Source organism: Canis lupus, chromosome 16 (genome assembly GCF_011100685.1).
Source record: "Canis lupus familiaris isolate Mischka breed German Shepherd chromosome 16, alternate assembly UU_Cfam_GSD_1.0, whole genome shotgun sequence".
Taxonomy (NCBI): domain Eukaryota; kingdom Metazoa; phylum Chordata; class Mammalia; order Carnivora; family Canidae; genus Canis; species Canis lupus.
In genome coordinates this window covers 36,799,691-36,824,383 of record NC_049237.1, presented here as the reverse complement: position 1 = coordinate 36,824,383, position 24,693 = coordinate 36,799,691, and the positions used below count along the sequence as shown (strand labels likewise).

General features: G+C 44.0%; 1 long non-coding RNA gene across 1 annotated transcript; it reads right to left on the bottom strand.

Annotated features, from left to right (window-relative positions):
• Positions 1-14,062: 14,062 nt before the first annotated feature.
• LOC111090314 lies at positions 14,063-24,642 on the bottom strand. The gene is made up of 3 exons (XR_005371549.1): positions 24,384-24,642; positions 23,291-23,353; positions 14,063-16,250 (listed from the first exon to the last, which is right to left on the bottom strand). It is a non-coding gene; the product is annotated as an uncharacterized LOC111090314 (long non-coding RNA).
• Between the last annotated feature and the right edge of the window lie 51 nt (positions 24,643-24,693).

The following is a 24,693-nucleotide window of genomic DNA, read 5'->3' as shown; positions in this document are numbered from 1 at the left end:
GATAGAGAATGTGAGATGGGTCAACACTAACACTGCTCAAATGAAGCCAAGAGGCTGGGCTGGATGAGAGCCTAGAAGAGGCATCGCATTTTACAAGTTGTTTGTTGGTACGTCCGGAGAGGAAATTTCAGTTTTGCAGGAGCCAATCCCAGGCTGCACAGGGTTGAGTCATGGATGGGAGTGATGGATGAGAAAGGTGAGGGTGGGTGGGGAGGGGGGATTTAGTGAAAAGCAGGAAAGGTTTGGGAATTAGTTCCAGCGGAATCAGATCACTTCTTTCTGAAAAAAAATTTTCTTAAGAGCAATTGGGATATAAGCACATTTGCATGCTGAAGAGAAGTCAAGGGCAGAAAAAAATACCTCTGATGGGTAATGATTGAAGAAGCAAGTTAAAGTAGAAGTGAGAGAGGATAAAGGAGAAGCTTCAGAGAGGAAAAAATACGTTTCCTTACTTAGGGCCACAGGGCAAGGAGCCTCAGGGAAATTTAATGTAGGAAATGAACGCTGGATGGGAGTCCACCAAATGGTGCTGATCTCAGTAAGGTAGATGACAAAGCCCTGCCCTGCATGATGGATGGGTGAAAGAGCTTCAGTGTGGACAGAATTTGGAATCACTGTGAGAAACTAATTGAATTTATTATAATAATTTTGGAGCAGCACTGAGATTAGAAAGAATAAATTGGCAGTGGATTCAGTCCATTGCTACTAGCTGCCCGAGATAAGGGATGGCAAAAACCAAAGCTGTGCGTGCCCACTCCAGTGGAAAATCAAGGAACAAGGCCATCTAAGATGCCAGTGAGTCTTACTTATTGAGCCAAGGGGACACATTTGTCTCATTTATTATCTTGGTATCAGGGACTTCTCTTACTATGAATGCAGAGTAGCACAGTATCTGGCACTTTAGGGATAAGCAATAAAGATTTATCTCATTGAATCAAAAGGCACTCTTTGACTTTTATGATGTGCTCTTTCATCTAGTTTCAGCTCTGAAACAAAGGAATCACTTTCCTTTCTTCTCTACATTTGCTCTGGCAGTGTGATGAAAAAGAACAAGATGTTTTTGGAATCACCCCTGTGGAGAGATAGGGTGGTGATGCAGTGGGAAAATGTGAAGTAGAAATTCAAGAAAAATAAAAGAATGTATTTTTCTTAAATGAAGGAACTGTGTGTGTGTGTGTGTGTGTGTGTGTGTGTGTTCTAGGCACTGTGCTGATGGTTTGAGACGAAGCAGTGCATGAGTCAAATGCGGGATGATCTATAAAGAGACAGAGGGTAAACAAGCATCTCTGGGCATTATGTAGGGTGACCAACTGTTCCAGTTTGCTCAGGATGGAAAGTGGATGTGGGACTTTCAGTGCTTATATGGGAAAAATCTAGAGAGATCAAGGTGATTGGTTATTCCAACACGTGCAGAGAAACATGGACAAGTATATTCAATAACCGTTTCTCCCTAAATAGAATTTAGGGAGTCTCAGAACTCCTGGTGACTTTGTGGAAGTTGGTGCCCTAGGAAATCCTCTGAGAAGGAACATTTGATTTTTATTGGCAGATTAAAAATGTTTAACTCCACAAAACTGTATACATTTCAAAATTGATGTTCTTGGAAGATTTCTAAAACTTCCAAATAATTGATCCAAAGCTAAAACTGTAAGGTTAGCCTTTCTGATGACATCTTAGATATACTCTCCTATTACTCCATGTTTATTTTTTTTTAAGATTTTATTTATTTATTTGAGAGAGAGCACAAGCAGGGTGGAGGGGGAGAGGGAAAGGAAGAAGCAGGCTCTCTGCTGAGCAGGGAGCCCAATAAAGGGCTGGATCCAAGGACCCCGAAGGCAGCCGCTCAACAAACTGAGCCACCCAGGCGCCCTCTATTGCCTCATCTTTAAACATAGTATTTTTATTAGAACCTGAACATGTTGGCCCTTATTCACCAACTTCCTTGCAGTCCAGTCTACAGAATACTGGGGAAAATAAATGATTCTCTGTTACTGTTCACCCTCCCTGAGCTAAGGAAATCATGGTGAGGACCACCTACTGTCTCGAATGTTAAGTCTTCTACCGGCTGAAACACTTGGGTGTTTCATAAGGCCAAACAACATAAACCAGATAGAGTTTTATTAGCTTGCTTTGGTGCTGATCTGAACCAAAAGCTAAATAAAATGCATCAACATAAGAAGCACTACAGATGACAAAGGAGACACGCATACGATGGAAACGTAATTGTCTTTTATTTAGAAATTCACAGTGGATTCCAAGAGAATAAATGGAGCTTCCTCTTGGATCTTCTTTAACATTTCGTTAACACTAGTCAGTGAGTTCAATAACGTTACCAATCTGATGGTAGTAGAGGTGGGTGAATGGGTAGGAGGAACAAGTGTACTCAGAACTTCTCTTGGGAATACGGAACCAGCAGTGGACAGTTGAGGAAGTAGTGGTGGGAAAAACAAACATGAAAACTCAGAGCAAGACAGCCCAGGTGGCTCAGAGGTTTAGCAATGCCTTCAGCCCAGGGTGTGACCCTGGAGACTCAGGATCAAGTCCCATGTTGGGCTCCCTGTTTGGAGCCTGCTTCTCCCTCTGCCTGTGTCTCCGCCTCTGTTTGTGTGTGCCTCATGAATAAATAAATAAAATCTTAAAAAAAAGAAAAAGAAAACTCAGAGCAAAGGAAATGGTGGTGACTCCTAGCATTCTGCATTGATTGGTAGGCTCCCACACTATCGCATTCACACAAATGGTATGAATGACTTACTGCTTCATTCAAATTCTTGCCCCAACTCGGTGGGTCTCAAGCTTGGCTGAACAGTGAAATTACCTGAAAAACCTTTAAAAAGCTGGTGCCTGGGTCCAATCCCCGAGATTCTAATATCTCTCACTTGGAGACTTGGCACCAGACTACTTCTGCACAGCTAAGATTGACAGCCACTGTGCTATCCATCAGGAAATCAGGATAAAGGGCCTAGGTCAGAGATTCTCAAATCGCATATGTCTAAGAATCGCCTGGAAAGTTTGGTAAAATAGTTTGCAGGAGCCCATCCTCAGAGCTTTCTGATTCACTGGGTACAAGATGGGGCCGGAGAATCTGCATCTAACAAGCTCCCAGGTACTTCTAGCTGGAGGACCACCTTTGGAAGACCACTGGCCTGCGTGGATCCTACGCTATTATGCCCTACGACAGCTAGGACGTTCAGCATTCCTTGTGTGCCTCCCCACCCCGAGCCAAGAAAGAGAGCTCCGTGCACTCCCCGCTGCATGCGCTTGGAGGGCACACCCCACATTAATTTGCCTGGCTCCCTCAAGCCAACTGATGGGGAGCAGCCTCTCTTTTCCCAACCTGGAAGTGCAAGGGCTTTAGTCTTTGCTCCCTCCCGATTTTTTGTTGGTCATCTAATTACCGTTGGGGTGTCCGCTAATCCGGAGAGCAGGGTGTGCTGGGCATGCCACCAGCCGGGCGGCCTTCTTCCCCGCGTCCCCTCCATCCCAAGCTGGAGCCCCCCCTCCGGCTCCGGACTTGCCCTCACCCAGCAAGCGGGACGCGCAGCGCCTTCGGGATCCTGCCCAGCAGGCTCGGGGAGCCGGGGCCCCAGGACGGTAGCCCCCCGGGCCGCGGCAGCCAGTTCCCCGTCCCAGGGGCGTCTCAATCGCCAGCCAGTCAACCGCAGCCTCCTCCTTCTGACGCTGCAGTGCCATCGCGTCATCATGACGTCATCACGGCGGGAGCCGCCCAAGCTACGTCGTCACGCCTACGTCATTCGCCCCGCTTCTTCGCATCACGTGGGCGTCGCGGCCTCCCGGCCTCTCGGGAAGAGGCGTGAGTACGGTGCAAACATTTATCGTTCGACTTTCCTATTCCTTCCCGTGTCTGGCGTCTACATTAGTCTGTCCCGGGTGTCCCATGGGAGAGTCGCATAGAGAGGGTTTGGGGTTATCCCCGGTGTCCCGCGGCCCCGTGGATGGGGAGGAGCGTGGAGCGGGATACGTTCTAGACACGTTTGCGGCGTCTATTGAGCCTGACCCTATGGTGGCACTTCACTCGCTTCATTAATGCTCACGTGCGTCTTTGAAAGATGGGGGATGGTCCCCATTTTGTAGAGGAAACTGAGGCCCAAGCAGGGTGACTTGCGCACTCCTTGCAGTTGAGGGAGGGGGGAGGGGGCTGTGCGCTGGCCCGGCCCCAGGGTCCCTCGCCCCCACCCCCGCCCCGCCTTACCTTCGCGCCTCCCCCGCGGCGGTGGACCCGGCGGCGGCGGCGGGAAGAGCCCCGCACCCGGCGGCTAAGCCCCGGACGCAGGCGCAGCCCTCGGGCCGGCAGCCCGGGCCAGGGTGCCGAGCGCACCCCGCCTGCCTCGGTCCTCACACCCTCACCTAGGAAATGAGGAGGTTGAATGGGGATCGCCCAGGTCCCCTCCCGCTCTTACTTCTGCAGGTTGCTCTGCCGTGTGCATCCGAGTTCCCCCTCCTGGGACTCCCGCCGCCAGGTGATCCCATTACGTGCGCAGCAGGCCTGTTTCCAGGAGAGCTCAGTGCAGAGGCCCAGGCCGAGGGACGTGGCGCCGCTCAGCCAGGGTAGCTGGAGGTTATGGCAGCCTCTGAAAGCCCCTTGAGGACTGTTTATAACCCAGGTGTAAAATGCCCATTTTCTGGTGAAACCTGGTATTCAGTTATCTGGGACGGTAAGGATTGAATGCCGGTCACCTAGAGCCCGAGGGACAGATGGCCAGAAACTGACACACTCCAGTGTGTGGCCCTCTGGCCTGTCAGCTCTAGGGCACCAGCCTCGAGGGGATGCCTCTGGAGGGCATGGAGGACAATGGCAGCGCATCCCGGCCTGGCGGGCTCACGTCTGTGTCACCCTCTCCCAAGGCCCGCAGGAGTGGTGTGGTGAAGGAGGTCATAGATTTGTATTGTGAGAGTTACCAATAGTATGGGCTATTGCTAGATACACAGAGTGATACACCGCTTTCCCTCAGGAAAACAAATTTGGACGTGAAATTAGGAGCCTTAAGTGGTAGTTGACCATTTCGTCCCACTGAGCCTCATTCCTCAGCTGTAATGTTGGAGGGAGGGGTGAGGAAGGCCACCAATCTCCACCCCTTCCAGCTCTAGTCCTCTTTCAACCTCTGTGAGGTTTTGATAACATAACAGATCAGAGGGCAAGCAGATGCAAATAGACAAAACACAGGGTGCCGAGGGGATGGATGCCAGGAAACCTGCTCTCTGAACAGGTAATATAACGATGTTCTATTTCTGTTCTGACTCTTTATTTACATGTTTATTTTAATTGTGGTAAAATACCCGTAACATAAAATTTACCATCAAAACCATTGTGAAGTGAATCCCAATACAATGGATTAAGTACGTTCACATTGCTAGTGACCATCACCACCACCCATCCACAGGACTCTTTTTATCTCTAAAGATATGTTAACAGTGTTTGCAGAGCACTAAAAATAACGTCGCAAAAAGCAATAGTGTTTTGAGTTTATAAACCTCCTTTGTAGGAATTCAAGGCATTTCACAAACATTATCACGTCTATCCTCACAGTGACCTTATATAGAAGCAGAGAGAATAGGAGAGTGGGCAGATCAGAGAGAGAACGAAAAAGAGGGAGAAGTGCAATTTTGCTCCGCTTCACCATGATCCAGAGAGGCTCTGAATCACCCAAAAATGTCTCTGTTTTCAGGTAACTGACAATCTTAGAGCTCTGATCAAGTATCAGTTCAATTTTCAGTTTCCTGAGACTGTGATCATAGCGTTGACCAGAGAGGGAAGAAGTTAATTTTGAAGTTACAGGACAGTGTGGGGTTGCCGTCCCTTGAGAGAGGATTTTTCTTCACAGCACATCGCTGGGATGGGTGTGTCAGTCTGGGAATGGGGACTGGGGGACAGGCAAGCTTTGGCAGAGGCCCCAGGGGGTGCATTGCTCTTTCAGGTTCTCTTGGTCTCTGAGCAACTGCTAATAGTGAGCTTTGGGTAGTAAGGGCTGACTTGGTTATAAGGCCAAGAGAGAGCACTCTTATGTGCCAAAGTTTTTATGGCCTGGGAATTAAAGCTACATGGCTCCTGGTCGTGCATTCGTGTGTGTGTGTATGCATGTATGTATGCATGTGTGTGCATGAGCAAGAAAGAGAGAACACGAGTAAGCACCAGACATAAAAAGCATACAAGAGGAAATAGTGATTTGTCCTGGCTGTGGATGCAGATCAGATAGAGAAGTTAATAATCAAAATTAGTATAGGCATTTATTTTATTTCAAGTTGCTGATCCTTTTTTTAAAAAAATCATATTCCCTATTAGAGAAGAAGACAAAGAAAACTGTATTCAGGTAAAGTTGTGGTTCAGTCATATTCAGTGTATTGGTGACTGAAAATTTCTAGGAACAGGAAAATGTCACTGTTCCAGGTACAAAACTTAAATCCATAAAGTCCAGGAATAATCATGTCAAAACTGCGATTAAAAGACAGAAATAAACCCAAGAAACAACGTGGCAGTTAAACAAATAGGATACTGTCATTTAGCCTGGAACAGGCTTAAAGTATGTAGGGAGAAGGGAGAAGTACTCTGCTTTGTAGTTAACAGAGTGTATAATTAATTGGCCTGGTGGTCTCCACTTGGTCACTTATATATTTAATTGGTTTCTCACTGAACACACATAATAAATATTAGTTTTCTTATTGTTACTTTTGCAGTTGGCCACCTTCTAGTGGATCAGTGGGGAGGCCAAGAGTAGTGTTCATATATCCTTCCTTCCTTCACTGCATTTATTAGGAACCTGCTTTTGTACCAGGCACTGTGCTGGAAGCTGTGTGTAGGGTGTAAGCCTTGGCCTTGGATGAGTTTACAAACCAGCAGAATGAGACAGACATGTAAATATATTGGTGCAACCAAGTGTCATTGGTGCTGCGAAAGAAGAGTGTAAAAAGGGGTCAAAGGGTACAAATTTCTAGTTATAAAACAGGGAGGTCCTGGGGATATGATGTACAGCATGGTGACCACAGTTGATAATACATATTGTGCATTTGAAAGTTGCTAAGAGAGTAGATCTTTTATTTTTTTTTTTTAAAGATTTTATTCATTATTTATGAGAGACAGAAAGAGAGAGAGAGAGAGGGGCAGAGACACAGACAGAGGGAGAAACAGGCTCCATGCGGGGAGCCCGACACAGGACTTAATCCTGAGCTCCAGAATCAGGCCCTGGCTGAAGGCGGCACTAAACCACTGAGCCACCCAGGCTGCCCAAGAGAGTAGATCTTAAAAGGTGTCATTACAAGAGAAAAATTTTCTAACTTTGCATGGTAATGGATGTTAACTAGACTTACTCTGGTGGTCATTCTGCAATACATACAAATACTGAATCATGTCTGTACACCTGAAACTAATATATTGTTATATGTCAGTTATAGCACAATAAAAAAAAATAAAGCGTGTGCAGAAAGTACAAGGAAGGGATTGCAAGCTTGCATGCATAGTGTATAAGGAACCAGGGAGGGCTTTTGGGAAAGATGACATTGAAGCTGTGGTTTTTAAACAAAAAATAAATAAATAAATAAATCCTAGCTTTCCAGGCTGTTACTGTTTGGGAGGACAGGTTAGAGGCACCAGGGAATGTGGAGCACCTGACATGAAGGTTCAGGTTCCCTACATGATCTTTACAAAAGGATTACCAGACAGAATGAGGTTCGTACTGCCGGGAGGGAGCTAGCCACGAGCAGGCCCCAGATCCTCAGAAGGGAGGAGGAAGGTGAAATTCAATAATGAGAGGAAGGAAATTGATAAAAAGAAAAAGTAAATGAGAAAAGTTGGATGGTAAAGGAGTAAAGACAAGTGGAAGATTGAGAAAAAAACATATCTTAAGCCCCAGATGAAGAACTACAAAGTGGTCAGAGTTGAGCCAGAAGATCAATAGATGGGCCTTTCTAGTTGCAAGCTAGGGATGATGTGGCCTGCATCTAGTCAAAAACCTAAACAGAACTAGGATAAGATGACCAGAAGCCACAATTGTCTTTTTCTCAGATGCATCCTGGTCCCAATTCTTGGTGGAGCTATACCCCCATGAGGAAAGGAGCCCTGGATGGGCAGCAGTGAGGCCTGTCCTCTGTCCTGTGCCTATAACCTCCCTCACTTTCTTCTCTGGGGGTAGAGGAGATGAGTAGGGAGGGGGCCAAAAGTCCCAGGTGGCAGAAACCCTACTAGAATGTGGCTACCACTTGGAGACCAGTTGCCTGTTTTCACTTTCCTGTTATTAGGTCTGTTATGGCAGACTTTGTCCTGCGACAAAATCATACAACCACAGGATTTTAGGGTGAGAAAAGAGCATGAGTATCTCCTAATTTAATGGTTTTCAAACTGTTTTGATCATTTACTCAAAGCAATAATAATTTGAGCATATGGCCTCAATTTATATTTATTGATTTGTAAATGCTGTATTCATACTTCTATATTAGTATATTTATTTAAAAATATATTTATTTAAAAATTATATTTAAAAAACAAATTTCTAATATTTTTCCCTATACTGTAATGGATTGTCTTCATTCCCTCTGGGGTACATGAAATCTATTTTGAAGGCAACTCATCAATTTCTACCAGATGTGTTCATCTCTGTAACTCTCTTTCAAAAGGAAATATAACCTTTTCTTGAACACCTAGAGGGATACCGTTCCATTTTTGGAAATTTCTGGGAGTTCCCTGGTTACCATGTCCCAGGTAGCCAAGGGAGGAACTTCTATACAGATCACACCAGGAATTCTGACCAGAGCTGAACACCTCTCTGGATATGCAGAGGGAAGGAACCCTTGTTGTGCATTTGGCTCTCCCTGGATCCCAGCACTGTTGAGTGCCAGAGCTGTGAAGACAGCAGGAAGGGCCTTTCACTGCCACTGTAAATATTATCACTGCCTCTGGTATGCAGAAAAGCAAGAGGAGCAGCATTTGCTGCTTCCAGGTGGCAGACGAACAAAAATGAGGCTGGGGTGGGAGGAGACGGTGAGGTGTCTGGGAAAAAGAGATCAATAAAACCTCACTAGTGTGCAATATTTACCATAAACAGCCCAGGGTTGTTTGGGGTAAGGAAAATTGTCAACAGAGATCAGTTCTTTCTCAGTGACTGTGGGAGCAGGTGTTCCAGAAGGAAGAATAAAGATGGCAGCCTTGGTGGGATTAGACTGATGGCAGCCAAGTCACCGAATGTTAATGTGAACTGGCAGCCAGTGCCACAGCACACAGGGCCCCCTGCCATTTTTTAGACATCCATTTCAAGATCCTAAATTGCCACAACATTTACATATTTTCAGACTATGGACTATTTCCTCAATTCTTGAGCAGAATTTTTCCAAAACTCACAAATGCTAGTGGTAGAGCTGGTTTGGGGCCAAGAATTCTTAACTGACAAAGAATGCAGAAAGGCCTAGATTAAAAAAATGGAGGCATAGCTTGCTCAGGACTCTCAGAGAACCTATTGGAAATGCTTCTCTATGCAACTTTTTCTGAAAGCATTTGAGAGAGACTCTTTGAACAATTAAGCTGGTGAGGGATTCAGAATTCTCTCGTTGCCCCATTCCCCATTCCACCTGCTTTTGAATGACAGACTAAACTGGATCCTGAGGCCAGATTTAAAATTACTGTGACTTTTTTTTTTTTTTTTTTACTGTGACTTTTAATTTGATTTCATACTATTAGATAATAAAAGAACACTATTCCTTTTGAGTGCTGCATGTTGGAAGCTGCTCTGAGTTTTGGAGAAAGGAAGAGCCTTCAGGGTCTGGGGAAGAGGAGAAAACTCCAAGGGGAAATAAGTTGGTTTTTGTTGGGGTGGAGAGCATGGGTTAGACTGTTTGCGGGCCTGTAAAGCTTTTCCTAAATTTCCAATTCCAGAAACGTGCCCTGTTGCCCTGGATGTAAGCACTCCTGGGGGTAAGTGTGTGTTCTAGGTCTGGACAGTCATGAAATGCATCTTCCTGACAATAGTGACTGGTCTAAGGATTGGGCCCATGACCCAAATAGGACCGTATTCAGGTCTGATGTATAGATATACTCCCATGCTTGTAAATGGGAGGGTTTGAATTTGGAGCTCTTGGACACCATGTTATTACCTGCCATGTGGAGAATTAGAATTAAGCCAGAGGCAGAGACAAAAGATAGATCGATGCATTCATAAGGACGCATGGGAAAGGAGAGAGTCCTGATAGCAGAGAATCAACCATGTCTCCCTCTCCTTGTAGTCTAGTGGAATCTATCAGCGAGTCCTTTTATCCCCACCTTTGAAATACAACCAGACCTTGATGACGTGATGACATCTCATCATTTCTGCCATGACAACCTAAGTCCAACCAGCATAGTGTTTCCCCTGGAAAATGGTAGCCTCTTACCTGTCTTCCTGCTCCTGCTTTGCTTCTCCACATTCAGTTTTGCATACAGCAAAGAGGTCATTTGGTTGGTTGCTTGCACAAAGTTTTGAAACATTAATTACATCCTGTCATTCCTCTGAATCCTTCAAAGGATTCTCATCTCACTCACAGTAAACGCAGAGTCTTACAGTGGTTTACCGTGGAACATGCTGTCCCCTTCCTCTTTGGCGCTCACTGGCCTCCTCACTGCTCTTGAACAAATCTTTATGCTCTGAGGTAGATATATTTTATTTTTGCACGCTGTTTATGACTCAGTTTTGTATTGTTTTCATCACTGTGTCCCACATATCCAGGGAACCTTGAATGTGGTGAGTACTGTAAATTCCAGTGTTGGCTGTTAAGGTGCTGGTTCCCTCTACTCTTCCCTTCATTCTGTTGACTATCCTAGAGGCCTCCCCAGCTACCTGAACCTACAGATTCCCTTTTCTGCTTAAGCTACTTTGAGTTGTGTTGGAGTGGTGCCATTTTAAAAATTTGAGGTAGAACTATACATCTCTAAAGATAAAATAAATTGATTTTTTTTCCACAAGCTTTAGATATGGGTTCAGTCTAAGTGTTCTAATAGTTAAATAGTTGAACCCCCAGAAGCTTAGAGATTATTAATATTTTTCATAAATTTTTTATGCTTAAATTCTTCAATTGTGTGCTCTTAAAATTTGTGCTGCATTCTGAAGCCTTAGTATGTCTTAGGTTCAGCATTTTCCTTGAAAAATTTATGTCTGAAATCAAACCTCATTCAGTGAACAAGTGGCGTTCACTTCAGCAAACTTCTGTATATAGTCAACATCTCAGTCGACTTTGACTGTTTTGAAAAATGAGAATCACTGGGGTGCTAGCATTCCATTTCTTTATCATCTGGATGCTGTAGGTCTCAAGTGGGAAGACATATAATAAAACATCCAGGAATCACTTATTTTTTTTAGCAGTAGTTATAGTCCCCATCACTTCCTCTAGGCTGTAGGCCACTGATTTTCCTTCATGTGTTAGAATCACCTGGGTGGCTTTTCAAACCCCCATATCTAAGCTGCAGCCCAGCCCAATTAAATCAGATCCCTGAGGGTAGGAAAACAACGATGAAGACACTAGGCAGCATTTGTTGAGCACATACTATGTGCCAGGTTCCATGCTACGTGCCTTATACACATTATCCATTTTCTCCCCCAACAATTCCATAAGGCAGCACCTAAACATATGAGAAGATAATTGAGGCACACAGAGGTTGAGTAGATTGCCCAGAATCCTATAGGGAGCCAGGGAAGGGGGCCAGTTACTAATCCAGGCAGCTCAATGCCAGAGCCAAAGCTCTTTTAGAATTTGCTTTTCCGTTTTCATTAAAAAAAATAATAAACGTGGTTTCAAGAATTAACTAGTTCTCAGAGCTCATTACCAAAAATGCTACTCTGTCAATCCCCTAGTGCCACCGCAGCTGTCCTGTTTCCTCTTCTCAAAGCTATCACTTTCAGTGGATTTACTTTTTCTTTTCATATGTATGTGTATGTTTCTCACCACCATTGTATATAATAAGACTTTTGCTTTTTTCAGTTTTAAGCATTAGGTCTGATCTTCCCACATGGAAGGTGATGGCACAGATTTTACCGCCCATCCCTGCTCATTTCTATATCATTGCACCATGCTTTTGATTATATCATAACAGATTACATTATGTAGATGAGTAAAATACTGTTTGCGGCTGAGCTGTATAGTATGTTCACTACGTGGTTATGCTTTCCTTCCTTAAACAACTCCATGCTTGTTTCTGAGTTGTAATATCTGTTGTTATCTCTCTGGGAATGATAAAGATAGATTTCTTGGTGGTTTGTTTTTGACAGGGCAAGGGAGTAATTCTCATGTCCTTGAATAGTATCTGTTTACTCCAACCTGTTTTTTTCTGTTTATCTTTCCTGGAATCTGTTTTTCATATCTGAGACCTGGCTCGGATGTCCTGTGATCCTTGGCTGTCTGCTTCCAGGCGTTAGAGGAAGCCTAAGCATCAGACTGGGAACCGTGTACCTGGGGGCGGCTAGCCGGCTTCACTGTGTATTTCCACAGGACACCAAACTCAGTGTCTTTGGGTCTTTTCTCTCAAGCTGATTGTATTCCCCAGCAAAAGATTTTCCAGTCTTCTCTCTGAAGAGTGTTACCCTGAATTCCAGCACTTTCCATGTAGAGAGGAAGGGTAAGATATTTCAGTAATCCTCCTGTTGTCAGCCAAGTAGTCTTGGCTGCAGCTGGTCTGGTGTTCGCTGGTCTGTCGATTCTGTTTTGTCCTTCCTGGAGAATAAGCCTCCAATCTCCCAGGGGCGGGGGGAGGGGTGTGTGTGTGGAGAATCTGAACAGTGTTGGGAAGAGGACTGTGCCCCTCACTGCTTTGTAAATAGATTTTTAACCAACTGTTCCCTTTTGGCCCCTCATTCACCCTCACTCCTAAAGGTAACTGTGCTGCCAATTTCTGATGCTTCTCAAGGTTCTGGATATAGATGGAGTTGTCTCCCAGCTTCCCCTGCTGCTGGCTTAGAATGCACCTGCTAGAATCTGAATAGGTTTTCATTTGTGTTTCTACTTCTTAAAAATATTACACATACATGTGCATATCCACTCCCTTATATATGTGTGTGTATATTGTCTTCTGTCCAATCTCCTTGTCCTGATAACGTAATGCCCTCCCCTCACTCTACTGAACATACAGATAGGAGTGGAGCTAAATAACTGATAAATCATCATCCTCACGGAGGAGTCAGAGCTCTTCATCACCACCTCATCAGAAGGACAATCAGCTCTTTTCACGCTACTGAGTGTTGGTATCAGCACTTTCCAAGTCCTTGATTCATTGGCTTTTCTCAGGCTGGTTAGACAGATCATGAGGCCGTCATATGCCCATACTACAGCAAAAAGGTCTGCCCATAGTACAGAAAAATGGCACAGCACAGGTCTTCTGCCTTCTAACTTGGTGCCATTTGCATTTTCATATTGGGTTCTGGCCAGTGTTTATGACACCATCTGCCACTGGGAAGGGTGATGCTCTCAGGTCCACCAGAGATTATGAGAAACCATGATTCTGTTTATCACCTTGATTCAAATTTTAAATTCCCTGCCTGGGTCTACAAAGAAGAGAAACAGAAGAGGGAAGCCTGGCCTAAACACTTTTATTCCATCCTGGCCCTTCTTTATCCTGGTCCTAATGTTAAGCAGCCTTAACGGTTAGAGCAGATAAATGCAAAGATGACCACATTTGTAGTAGCTACAAAGGGTGATGAAAGGCACAGGGATTCCCAAGCACGGAAGAATGAATAAAACAGGGAACTTTGTTCCCAGGCTGGAGAAAGATGCTATATGGAAACTGGATTGGGTCCACAGGATGGCATTTGGAAGCCAAATGAGCTGCAGCCTTAATAGCAGCTAACGGTGGAAACACAGGCATTCCCCCACTGACCCAGCAATCCTTGCAATTCATGGCTTAGGATGTACATTGTGAAGGTGATTTGTGCAGCTCATTTTTAAAAATAGAAAGACCTGGGCAGCTCTGGTGGGTACATATGTCCTTTGTGGCCTTCCCTTGAGGCTTAGAATCATGGGCAAGATCCAGCTCTTTGCCCTAAATAATAAAAAGAGACCAAAGGATAAAAAGAAATTCAAACATCACAGCGAATGGGTTAGACTTAATGAGGCATGTGCAGAAAACCACTGTATTTTCTCCCTGGTATGTGCAAATCCATTTGGTAATTCTGTGGGCTGGTTTATTCCCCATTGCTGGGGGAAAACTCTGGCAGGTCCAGTGACTTTGTCCCTGTTAGTAAAAAAGAGTCCTCTGAGTTCCCTAAATGGGTCTCACTTTGAAATTTTAGCATTTCAATGATTAAAATGGCCAGTTCAGCATAGACATCAAAACTGAAAACTTCATCTGAAGCTAAAGCTTTTCTCCCCCAATTTTGTGCCTGCTTTGGGTTTCAGGTCCAACATGAGGATTTTCCCTCCTATTCCTGCAGTGTGAAACTGCTCCGGTTTCTCTGAGGCTGGAGCTGGGGCAAAGGAGGTATGAGAATGGGCTAGAAGTCTTTCTGGAGGGGCACAGGTGTAATCAGACAGTGGGTCATACATAGGGCGTGGCAGATGGCCAATTTTGCTTCTCTCTGTTTGAGGCACCTTCAAGTTGTGAACCTAATGGTAGGGGCAATGCTGTTCCTCTGACCACCTCCTTATGATACTTGCTCCCCCAACTTGGGGCCTCTGTGTGTGGGTTCTTCTCTTGGATCCCAGTGTCCCTCCTGGAAGCCATATGGGTTTTGCAAGGCCCAAGGGGCCCATGAGCAAGCACTCACATTTAGTGCAGTCCCTCTGCTCTATCCTTTGGCTTCTCCAGCTCAGGCCAGTGCAGCTGCACACTCCAGGGGGTTGCAGTCAAGCTAAAACTCTGTTACCGAGCTCCACTCTGTTCCTGGCAGCACTCTCCGTGGTTGGAGTAGGGAAAAGCTCTCTGTCTTCCTCTATGGGGGTGGGGAGGTTGGGAATGAACAGCATCCTTATGACCCTCTCTGGCCTCTTCAGCACCCATTTCTGTCTTTATAGGTGGGCGATTCCAGGTGGGTGATGGTGTTTGGGGTTTTACTCTTCTTTTTCACCCTTTAGATAGTTTTTGAGTCTTGCAGTGGCCTGGCACCTAGCAATTCATTCTTGGCCTTCAGGGACCATAGTTGGCTGAAAAATATCCCCTAAAGATATCAGGCGAACATTTCCCTATATACCAAAAGACGTGGTTAAACTAAGGATCTTGAGATTATCCTGAATTATCCAGGTGCACTCATAATTGAATCCTAAGTGTCTTTATAAGAGGAAGGCAGAAGGAGACCTGACACAAGATGAGATAATGTAATCAAGAAGACAGAGTTGAGAGAGCTGTGGCCATAAGGCAAGGAATACCAGTAGCCACCAGAAGCTATAGGAGGCAAGAACCTACCTGCTCTGTCCCAGAGCCTTCCGAGGGAGCACACCCCGGCTGGTGCCTTGATTTCAGCTCAGTGATACTTACTTGGGGCTTCTGGCATCCAGAGCTCTGAGAAAATGCATTCCTGTTGTTTAAAGCCACCCAGTTTGGGCCGATTTGTTATAGCAACTGCAGGAAACAAATATAGCTGCCTCACTTAAAAGTAAAGCAGAAAGAATACCATTTTAAATCTGTTGTAAAAGAAATGATTTTAAAAATTGTATTCATGCCTCTGGCAAGGGCTACTTCTCACTCTCTCAGGTCAGTGTTGATATATTCAACACATCTGGGGGATGTGATTTGACTGGCAGTGCCTCTGCATTTGTTACTGCTTCTGATGGAGTGACATCCCGAAGGTGCTTCATCACTTTCCAGCCTGTGTAATTCTTTCTTCAACATTGTCTCTGTAGACAGAACCTTCTTAATGGTCACATTCTCATGTAGCATCCTGGACCCAGTCATACTTAAAAACAACTGTCTATACATGTCTGTTTCTTTCCTTGGGAGGTTTACCATTAATTTTTTCCCCAGGGGAGCTCCCGGAGATAACATCAGACAATGTACCCTGTGCACTCGCTGGAAGAAGGAGGATTCCCTTGTTAGAGATAAGAGATGTGATTGACACCTCTGATGCTCAACTAGCTCCCATTTCTGGCCTCCTTGCTGTTGACTCATAGAGATGAAATATTCATACTAGAACTTGAGGTTTTTAGTCCAACACCCAGAGTTCACAGGTGAGGCCCTCGAGGCCTGCTGGGTTCACTGGATGAGTGGCAGAGTTATGAAGGGTCACTTCCAGGGCCATACTTGCTGCATTCTGCTGCTCGGTCACTCTCTTCCCTTTCCTGCGCTCATTTCCTCGTTGCTGTGGAGGAAGGGAAGGCAAGGGTGGGCAGCATCATTCGCTCATTCAACACACATTTGTTAGACAGCCACCAAATACCAGATCTCCTGCTAAGTGCTAGAGTTATGAACACCAACCAGACAATCCCAGACCAATGGAACTCAGGTGAGCTACATGCTCGCCTCAGGTCATCTTTCAAACTAAGACTTACATGGAAGCCCACTCTATATAACAAAGAAAAGCAGAAGGATTGTGATTGCAGCAGACACCAGGGCAGATGGGCTCAGGAGAGGGGTGGAGACTAGGTGCCCCCAAATTTGGTACTTCTTGCCCCCAGCAGTCCCTGGAGTGTCTAGGAAGCCTAAGAGTCAGTGATCTCTTGGGTTGAAAAATGCTATTTTAGAGCCCTGCTTAGTGAAGGGGATTCTGGGGACATTCTGCTCTGTTTTGAATCCTGACGCTATGGCTTCTAAGCTTTGGGCTCTTGTTCAGAATGCTTAATCTCTCTATGTGTCATTATCCTCATCAGTAAAATCAAGAAATTACCGAATTCTAATAGTTCTTAACTCCTTGGACATTGAAATGATCAAATGATTTGGTTCATTCACACCAGGCCTGACACAGAGTTAGCCCTGAAGAAATGTCAGGTAATATAATGTATGTGTTTGTGGATTTTCAACCCTCCACTGTCCTAGATAAGCTGTCCTCATTCTTCACTCCAGGTGGAAGAAGTCAATAGAACATACTTCAAAATTTAGGAAAACTCTACTCTACTTGAAGCAGTTTGATGAATGATCGTGTAATTCCTGCCTTCTACTGGACAGAACTGAACTTCAGCAAATCCTGGACACTGGTTGGAACAAAACTCAGTCAGGGGGAATGTAAGGGAAACCATATAGGGCTTCATCTCACTCTGCCAAGGCGTCAGAAGGAAATCACTTTTATTGGCAGTTATGGCTTTGCCACTAGAGAGGAGGTAGAAAACTTGCAGAGCTCTTAGCCAAGATTCAGCAAAAACATGAATGACAAAGCCTGGGAGTGACCTGAAGAAATGTTGAACTTTGGAGATTGGGTAGGAGTTGGCCCCGGGAGGTGGTGGGGGACTGGGGGAGACAGGCTTGGACAAGATGGTAAGCGTGGAAGGGGAGGAAGTAAAGGAGGCTACATAGGTCTTCTTATTAAGGACAGCTCTTCCTGTGGTACAGAGCTGTTGCTCAGGGCCTCAGGGACCTGCATTGTGGACACTGGCAAACAGATGGGACCCAGAGGGCCTGCAGATGACTCTGGGGAAGCTTGCTTCAGCTGGTGCCAGATGCAGCTGAGGCCGGTGGCCACCTGTGCTCAGGCGCCCACGCTACCCACCTGGCCTGTCTGCATTTACTCAATCCAACAATTACATCTGCAAAGCCCCTGGGGCTCCGGATCAAGTTCCTAAGGAAGGCTGACATCAGACCCAAGGAAGGAGTGCTTTCTTTCCGGTTCAGATTCTAACCAACAATGCAGCCTGTGGCAGGCTTCCCTGGGTTGCAGAAACTGCAAGGAAAATGAGACTGGGCTCTGTCCCCAGTTCCTGCCCAGGTGCCTTCATATCCATTTGTTCTAAGCCAGATGTGTGAGCCCTGCCAGAGGGAAGGCGTTCCACAAATTCTCCACCCTGCTGGAAAGTAACCCTGTGCTTCCTGAGGGAGGGTCACGTCCGTATATAAAGTGAGACGTGGGAACAGCAGTTGGGGAAGTACTAACAAGGAAGAAGACCAGCCTACCATGCACTGGACATCTACAACCCCCCAGACATCAGATCTCGAAATTTACATACGTTGTCTTGTTTTTCTCAGCAATGATGCTTCAACGTTGGGGTAATCATTTTTACTTCAGACTCAGGCTCACTGATTTCAATCACCTGCCCAAGGCTATGTAGCTGGATTAGAACCAAGCCTGTCCTATTCCAAAGGAGTTCTTTCTTTCACCCAAATGGCTCCCAATGCTGTTTCTGGACGGTGGTGGGGAGCTGCTCAAGGCTACAGATGTCTAGACCCACCTCTAGACACTCTGAATTAGAACTTCTGAGGTGAAGCTGGGGAAATTTGCCTAGCAGATGTTTCTAAAGCCCTCTTGGTGGTTCTGATGCTCAGCATCAGATTCTCATGATCAGCAGACCTCTGAATCACACTGCCTTTCCAGCAGCATTTCTGATTGCTGCTTAAAGCAGCCCTAGTGCTTATAACAGGCCTTAAAATCAGAGGGAATTCCACCTCCCAAATCTGCCGTGGCCCATTATAACTCCCTTTTCGGGGATCCCTGGATGGCGCAGTGGTTTGGCGCCTGCCTTTGGCCCAGGGCGCGATCCTGGAGACCCGGGATTGAATCCCACATCGGGCTCCCGGTGCATGGAGCCTGCTTCTCCCTCTGCCTGTGCCTCTGCTTCTCTCTCTCTCTCTCTCTCTCTCTGTGACTATCATAAATAAAAAAAAAAAAAAAAAAAAAAACTTAAAAAAATAAATAAAATGTTTAAAAAAAAAAAACCTCTCTTTTCGTGGATCCTTGACTTTCCTTAGAAGGACGTGGAAACACCTACTGTCCTACTTCCTACTAGATCCCTTTTATATAGCCTCTTTAAAGATGGCATCTGAACTCCAAAAACTCAGGAATTTCTTCATTTAACAAGTATTTTTTTTTTTTTTAACAAGTATTTCTATAGCACTGACTATGTGCCTGGGATCACTTTAAGTGCTTGGCTTAGTATGCAGCCAGTTGTCATTATTTGAGGTAGTTATGTTCTCTAAAGTTGCAGTAAATACTGAATCAATGAGTACTGAACCATTGCTCCTAGAGGAGATTTAAGGGTAGGTTCCTGCAACCCTCCAGTCACAGCATTTTGCATCATCCAATCAGTACATAACTTGTTTTATGTGTGTTTCTGTTTAAAGACACATTGTTTAGTTGATTTTGTTGACTCATTAACATTGAACTCATGGCCAACAGCACTGTAACTCGTGCCTGAATGAAGCTTATCTAATAACGCACGTATTTTTTCCTGTACAGCCCATCAGAGCCTTCTGTGCTTACAAACACTACACAGCATTTTAGGGCTATGCTTGGGGGCCATTTTAAACAGCTGAATCACTAACAAAAAGCATAAAAATGCAAAAACATGGCACTAAGTAGACTTCCAGAATGACACTAATTTACAGTCTGAGAGCTGAAACAAGAAGGCTAAGTGTGAATCTTATTCAATCTCAACTGAGACTGTGCACATCACGACACACATTCTTCAGCATTGCATATATCTGAGGATGACCATGAAAGTACCACAGGTATTGATTTGGGGGTTACAAATAAATTTGTAGCCTATATTAATAGGCTACTATACCTTGTTTAATCCTCCCCCCAGGATGAGGTAGGGACTGTCATTGTCCCTCTCCAATTCTGATAACCTTTAGAAAAATTAACAAAATTTTAAAATGTCACTCTCATTTTACCAGGTGAAAAACCAAGTCACAGAGAGGGTAAATGACATAGCTAGTAAGTGGCAAAGTCCAACTTTAAACCTCTGACTCCATAGTTAACCATCCAGCTGTGCTGCCGGATTGCAAGCTTGCAAGCTTATCTCTGTGGATTTCAGAGCCTGTCCACCAGAAGGATACTGATAGAATGAAAAAGGAAAAAAATAATTTTGTATGGTTTGAGGCATTCAAACCATGGCTATTCATTGGGACTGTTGCCTGGGTTCCCTTAAGTTTGGGTTTCTCTAGGTGTCTTCTGTGTGTCCCAGCTTCAGAGCCATTTGGTACAATGCAGATTCTCCAAGAGCTAATTTAAATGGAGTAGGGTGGGGACTACATTTTTAGTAAGTACCTCCAATAAGTCTGATGTTTTAGGATTTTGAAAGTACTATCTAAAATTCAGTACCTTCTTCAATAAAAATTGTACATCAAAAATAACATTCATGAAATTTGTAACATTCAGAGTTCTTCAGGCCTTTTTTTCAAAGGCCAAAGCTTTTTCCTTTTTTTCTTAATAGAATAGTGGGGGGGGAAATGGGAACGATGAAGATTATTAGATGCTCAATTAAAAATTGGAGTCTTTTTTTAATGAGTTGCTTCAAGATACCAAAGGGAAATTTGGTTTACCCCAAGATCCATTTCTTTCTGAAGAATGGGTCCAGACCTAGCTTCAACTCATAAAACACTTTGGCCTGGGAAGAAGCAGGTTGTTATTCCTTCTCTATTTAGCTTTCCCAAGATCAGATCTGGCCTTTAAAAGAAAAAAAAATATTACAAGTTTACCTGAAAATAATTAGATTAGCCTGTTATATGACCTTAGAAATCTGAGCACTTAAAAATAGTGACTGACTGAATGTGACACCAACATGTGCACTTATCAAGACCCACTTCTATTCTTGTGATACGTCTACTACAGTTAATAAATTATACTTCAATAAAAAATATACAACAAAATTAATGACTTCTTTTGCATAAATTTTCCTTAATTTTTCTCCTTTCTGAGTTGTCATAGAAACCAAGATCAAGGTGTGCACCAACTTATTCTCAGATTTTGTTCTCACTTGTTTAGTCCTGTGCAGAAGTCAAAGGAGTAATAGCTACAGGAGCTGCAGAAATATTCACCAGCTTAATGTTACCTCTGGGAGGAAGGGATGGGTATGGACTTGCCATGTCTTCTGCTGTGTTCCTTTTAAAAAATGGAATGCACTATGAATATTTCAAAGAAACAGTTAGGTACCACATCAAAGGACCTAACTGCAAAACCAGCTCCCATCCGGGGTTCCAGGCCTCAAGGTTCCAGGCATCTCAGTGGCTGCGAAGCCTTGGTAAAGGGCAGTCTTGCTTCTATGGGACATTCTGTCTGGGCAGCCATCTGCTAATGTCATCTTTCTCTGTTACACCAGCTCTTCTGTCATCCAGGAGCTTGGAAGATGAATGGGTGAAGTAGGACCATGTCATCCGAACCTGAGGGCTCTGAACTATGGTCCTGGATGGAGCCCTTTTTCAGACACTTGTCTTTTTAAAAACATATATTTAGAGATTAGAAAACGGGGCAAGTTGCTTTTCATGTACAAAAGGAAGGCCACTGACCCTGGCTTGCTCATAAGGTAACAACAGCATGATTGATGCTGACTTGTCTTTTCCTCCTTGAAGTGCTTCCCAGGGGAGGAAGTACACTTAGTTGGGTCACTGACCAGGGTTCAGAGATAGAACAGCACTGTGGGTTTTGTGATAGGGGAGCACACTCCCCAAGCAATGAGCTGCTCCTGATTGCAACGCTTTTCTCTAGCTAAGGGATTTCTTCCCTGGGACTCCTGGCTGCATTACATAAGAAGGATTGCCATATGGCAGTCATAAGCAAAATTATCATTTCAGATTTGTGTTACCCCATATCTGTCAATTTAGCGGGAGTAAATTGTCCCAGTTAGATGGGGTTAAGAGGCTCAGCCCTCTGATAGCCATGGACATGGCCAGCCTTTCAACATCAAACACTACTTGCTATGAATAACCTTAAGGTTTCTTAAAAAAAAAAAAAAAAAAAAATTATTTATTAATGAGAGCTGGTGGGGGTGGTATGAGGCAGAGGGAGAAGCAGGCTCTGCAGGGAGCCCAGTGTGGGGTTCAGATCATGACCTGAACTGAAGGCAGCCGCTTAACTGACTGAGCCACCCAGGCATCCCAACCTTAAGATTTCTTATCCTTTCATTCCTGATACCTAGAAAGCAGTACAAGATTTTGCCTCCGGAGCCATTCACATGCTCATTTTCATGTGATTGATGACCTCCTTTCAAACTCACATGCTCTGCACACCAGTACGATAAGTTTTAGATTCTCAGAGAAGTTGCAGGACCCAATAGCTTTGAGGGAATTAAAAGGAGTCAAAATTAGGTAATTAGCAATTACACTAGTAGATATCAAAATAACTGAAAGGTTCTCAGTTGGCTTTGGATGCTGAAGTAGAAATCTGATTCATATCATTAAATTATTTCCTTAGCGCATTTGTAAAATGTGGATGTATGTTTGATTGTATATTTTATTTTATTTATTTTATTTTTTGCTTGTTACTAGTAGCACTGCAAGTTGGTTGGGCCCTAAATCAATCTGTTTAGAACAAGTAGGCAGCAAGAAGAATAATGCCTTTCTGCTGTAGTGTGGGGCTGCTCCTCAGTTTCCAGGACCATGCCAGAGAGATCAAATGGCCTCTGGATTAGCAGCCTGTGAGAAAGCAAACCTGCAAAGAGCACAGGCCAGGGCTCGTCTGACAGGACTTGGCAGTCCTGACACAGAATTCTCTCCATGTAACCACTCCCTTCTGAGCAATGCAAATGCCATGCAAGTCCTCAGCCTTAAGAAAAATTAGCAACATTCACTTTATGAAAGAAGGGACAAATGCTCAAATTATCAATTCAAAAATTGGGGATGTTATATGACTTCACATAGCAAGCAAGATCATATAATGTGTAAAAAGAGCAAAATTTTTACCCTCCAAGGACTTAGGATCTAATATTTCTCATATAAGCAAAAGATGAAAATATAGTACAATCCTTCTGCTCCTGAGATTTGACATCACATGTTGAGTGGGGAAATGTAAGTGAAGGAAACAAAAGTTTGGAATGTGGAGATTTGCATCCTGTCACTGTTAAGGTACTTATGAGCTCTACATGTCAATGATCTACCTGGGGAGAGAGGAGGGTAATTATGTGCCCTCTAAATTTCCTTTTCAAGTTCTGGCACTCTGATTCTGTTGCCTCTGATTTCCTCTGCTGGCAACAGAAATTCAGGAGAAATGTGGACAGAAAACATTTCTGTGATATGGTTAAGTCATTGCCATCAGAGCCATCCATTGCATCAGAGGAGGACAGTACCTGTTAGCAGAATCTAGCACATTATGCTAAAGAAAAATATCTAAGAATCCAAGACCTTTAAAAATAAAACTCTGTAATTATTCACCAGGTGGATTTCTTCATGTTTTTAACAATAGGCGAAGAAATATAGGAAGGCATTGTAAAGTGTCTCTTACTCTTTTGATTGGATACTGAAGAATTTTGTTACCCATACCTATTTGATGTGTCCTCTTGTCCTTCCTCTCTCCAGTTCAGTGATCCACTGCAAATTTCTGCACTTGAAAAAGCAATAGACAAGGATAGTATGTAAAGCAAGAAATGTCAGTACCAAATCGACAAAAATGAATTCAAGATCTACCATGTATCAGTCCTTGAGTTAACTAGAAAGATATATGTCTGCATTTGCAAAGAAATAAACTAGGATTCTTTCCAAGGTCAATTATTCATGAAATATAAGAAGACTTCATGAAAGAAGGGGCCAGAATACTTCTTTGTTAAATGCAGTTGGACCTCAGCTCACAGACCCTACCTTCATATTCACAGAGGATTATTTTAACCCATTCTTTTAAGGATAAGATGTTCTCGATTATATTTTGCAAGTCATTAATAAATTAAGCCTAGACTAAACATCGTCTGAATAAAGTCTCTTCGTACAGGGGTGCCTGGGTGGCTCACTTGATTAAGCATCCAACTCTTGGTTTTGACTTAGGTAGTGATCTCAGGGTCATGAGATCGAGCCCTGCATTGAGCTCCTCACTCAGTGAGGAGTCTGCTCAGGACTTTCTCTCTTTCTCCCTCTGCCCCTCTCCCTCCTCTAAAATAAGTAAATAAATCTTTTTTAAAATGTTTCTTCATGTAATCACATATCCTAACATATTTATAAGTGAAACTATTTTTTAAAGATTTTATTTATTTATTCATGAGAGACAGAGAGAGGCAGAGACATAGGCAGAGGGAGAAGCAGGCTCTCTGCAGGGAGCCTGATGCAGGACTCCATCCCAGGACCCTGGGATCACGACCTGAGCTGAAGGCAGATGCTCAGCTGAATCACCCAGGTGCCCCTATACATGAAACTATTAATTTAAACCAAAATGATAAAATGAATTTTGTCTGATACAGTGTATTTTGGATTAGATGAAAACCAACAAAGGCCCTTCTAGCCCTCAGATTCTATACTTCATTCTGCATGTTGCTATTTTAAATATACGTATAACTCATTTTTAAAATTAAACTAGTTATTTGGGGCTAATTATAGATTCATGGGAAGTTCTAATAAATAATATGGAGAAATCCCATATATTCCTTACCCAGTTTCCTGCATTGATAACATCTTGCAAACTGTAGTGCAGTGTCATAACCCGGATATTGACACAGTCAAGATGCAGAACCATCATCATAAGGCTTCCTCATGGCTATCCTCACTTTCCTCCCACCTTATCACCTGTTTGATCCCTGGTAACCACTAACTCTGCTTTTCACTTTTATAATTTTGTTCCTTCAAGAATTATATAAGTGGGGGATCCCTGGGTGGCGCAGCGGTTTAGCGCCTGCCTTTGGTCCAGGGCGTGATCCTGGAGACCCGGGATCGAATCCCACATCGGGCTCCCGGTGCATGGA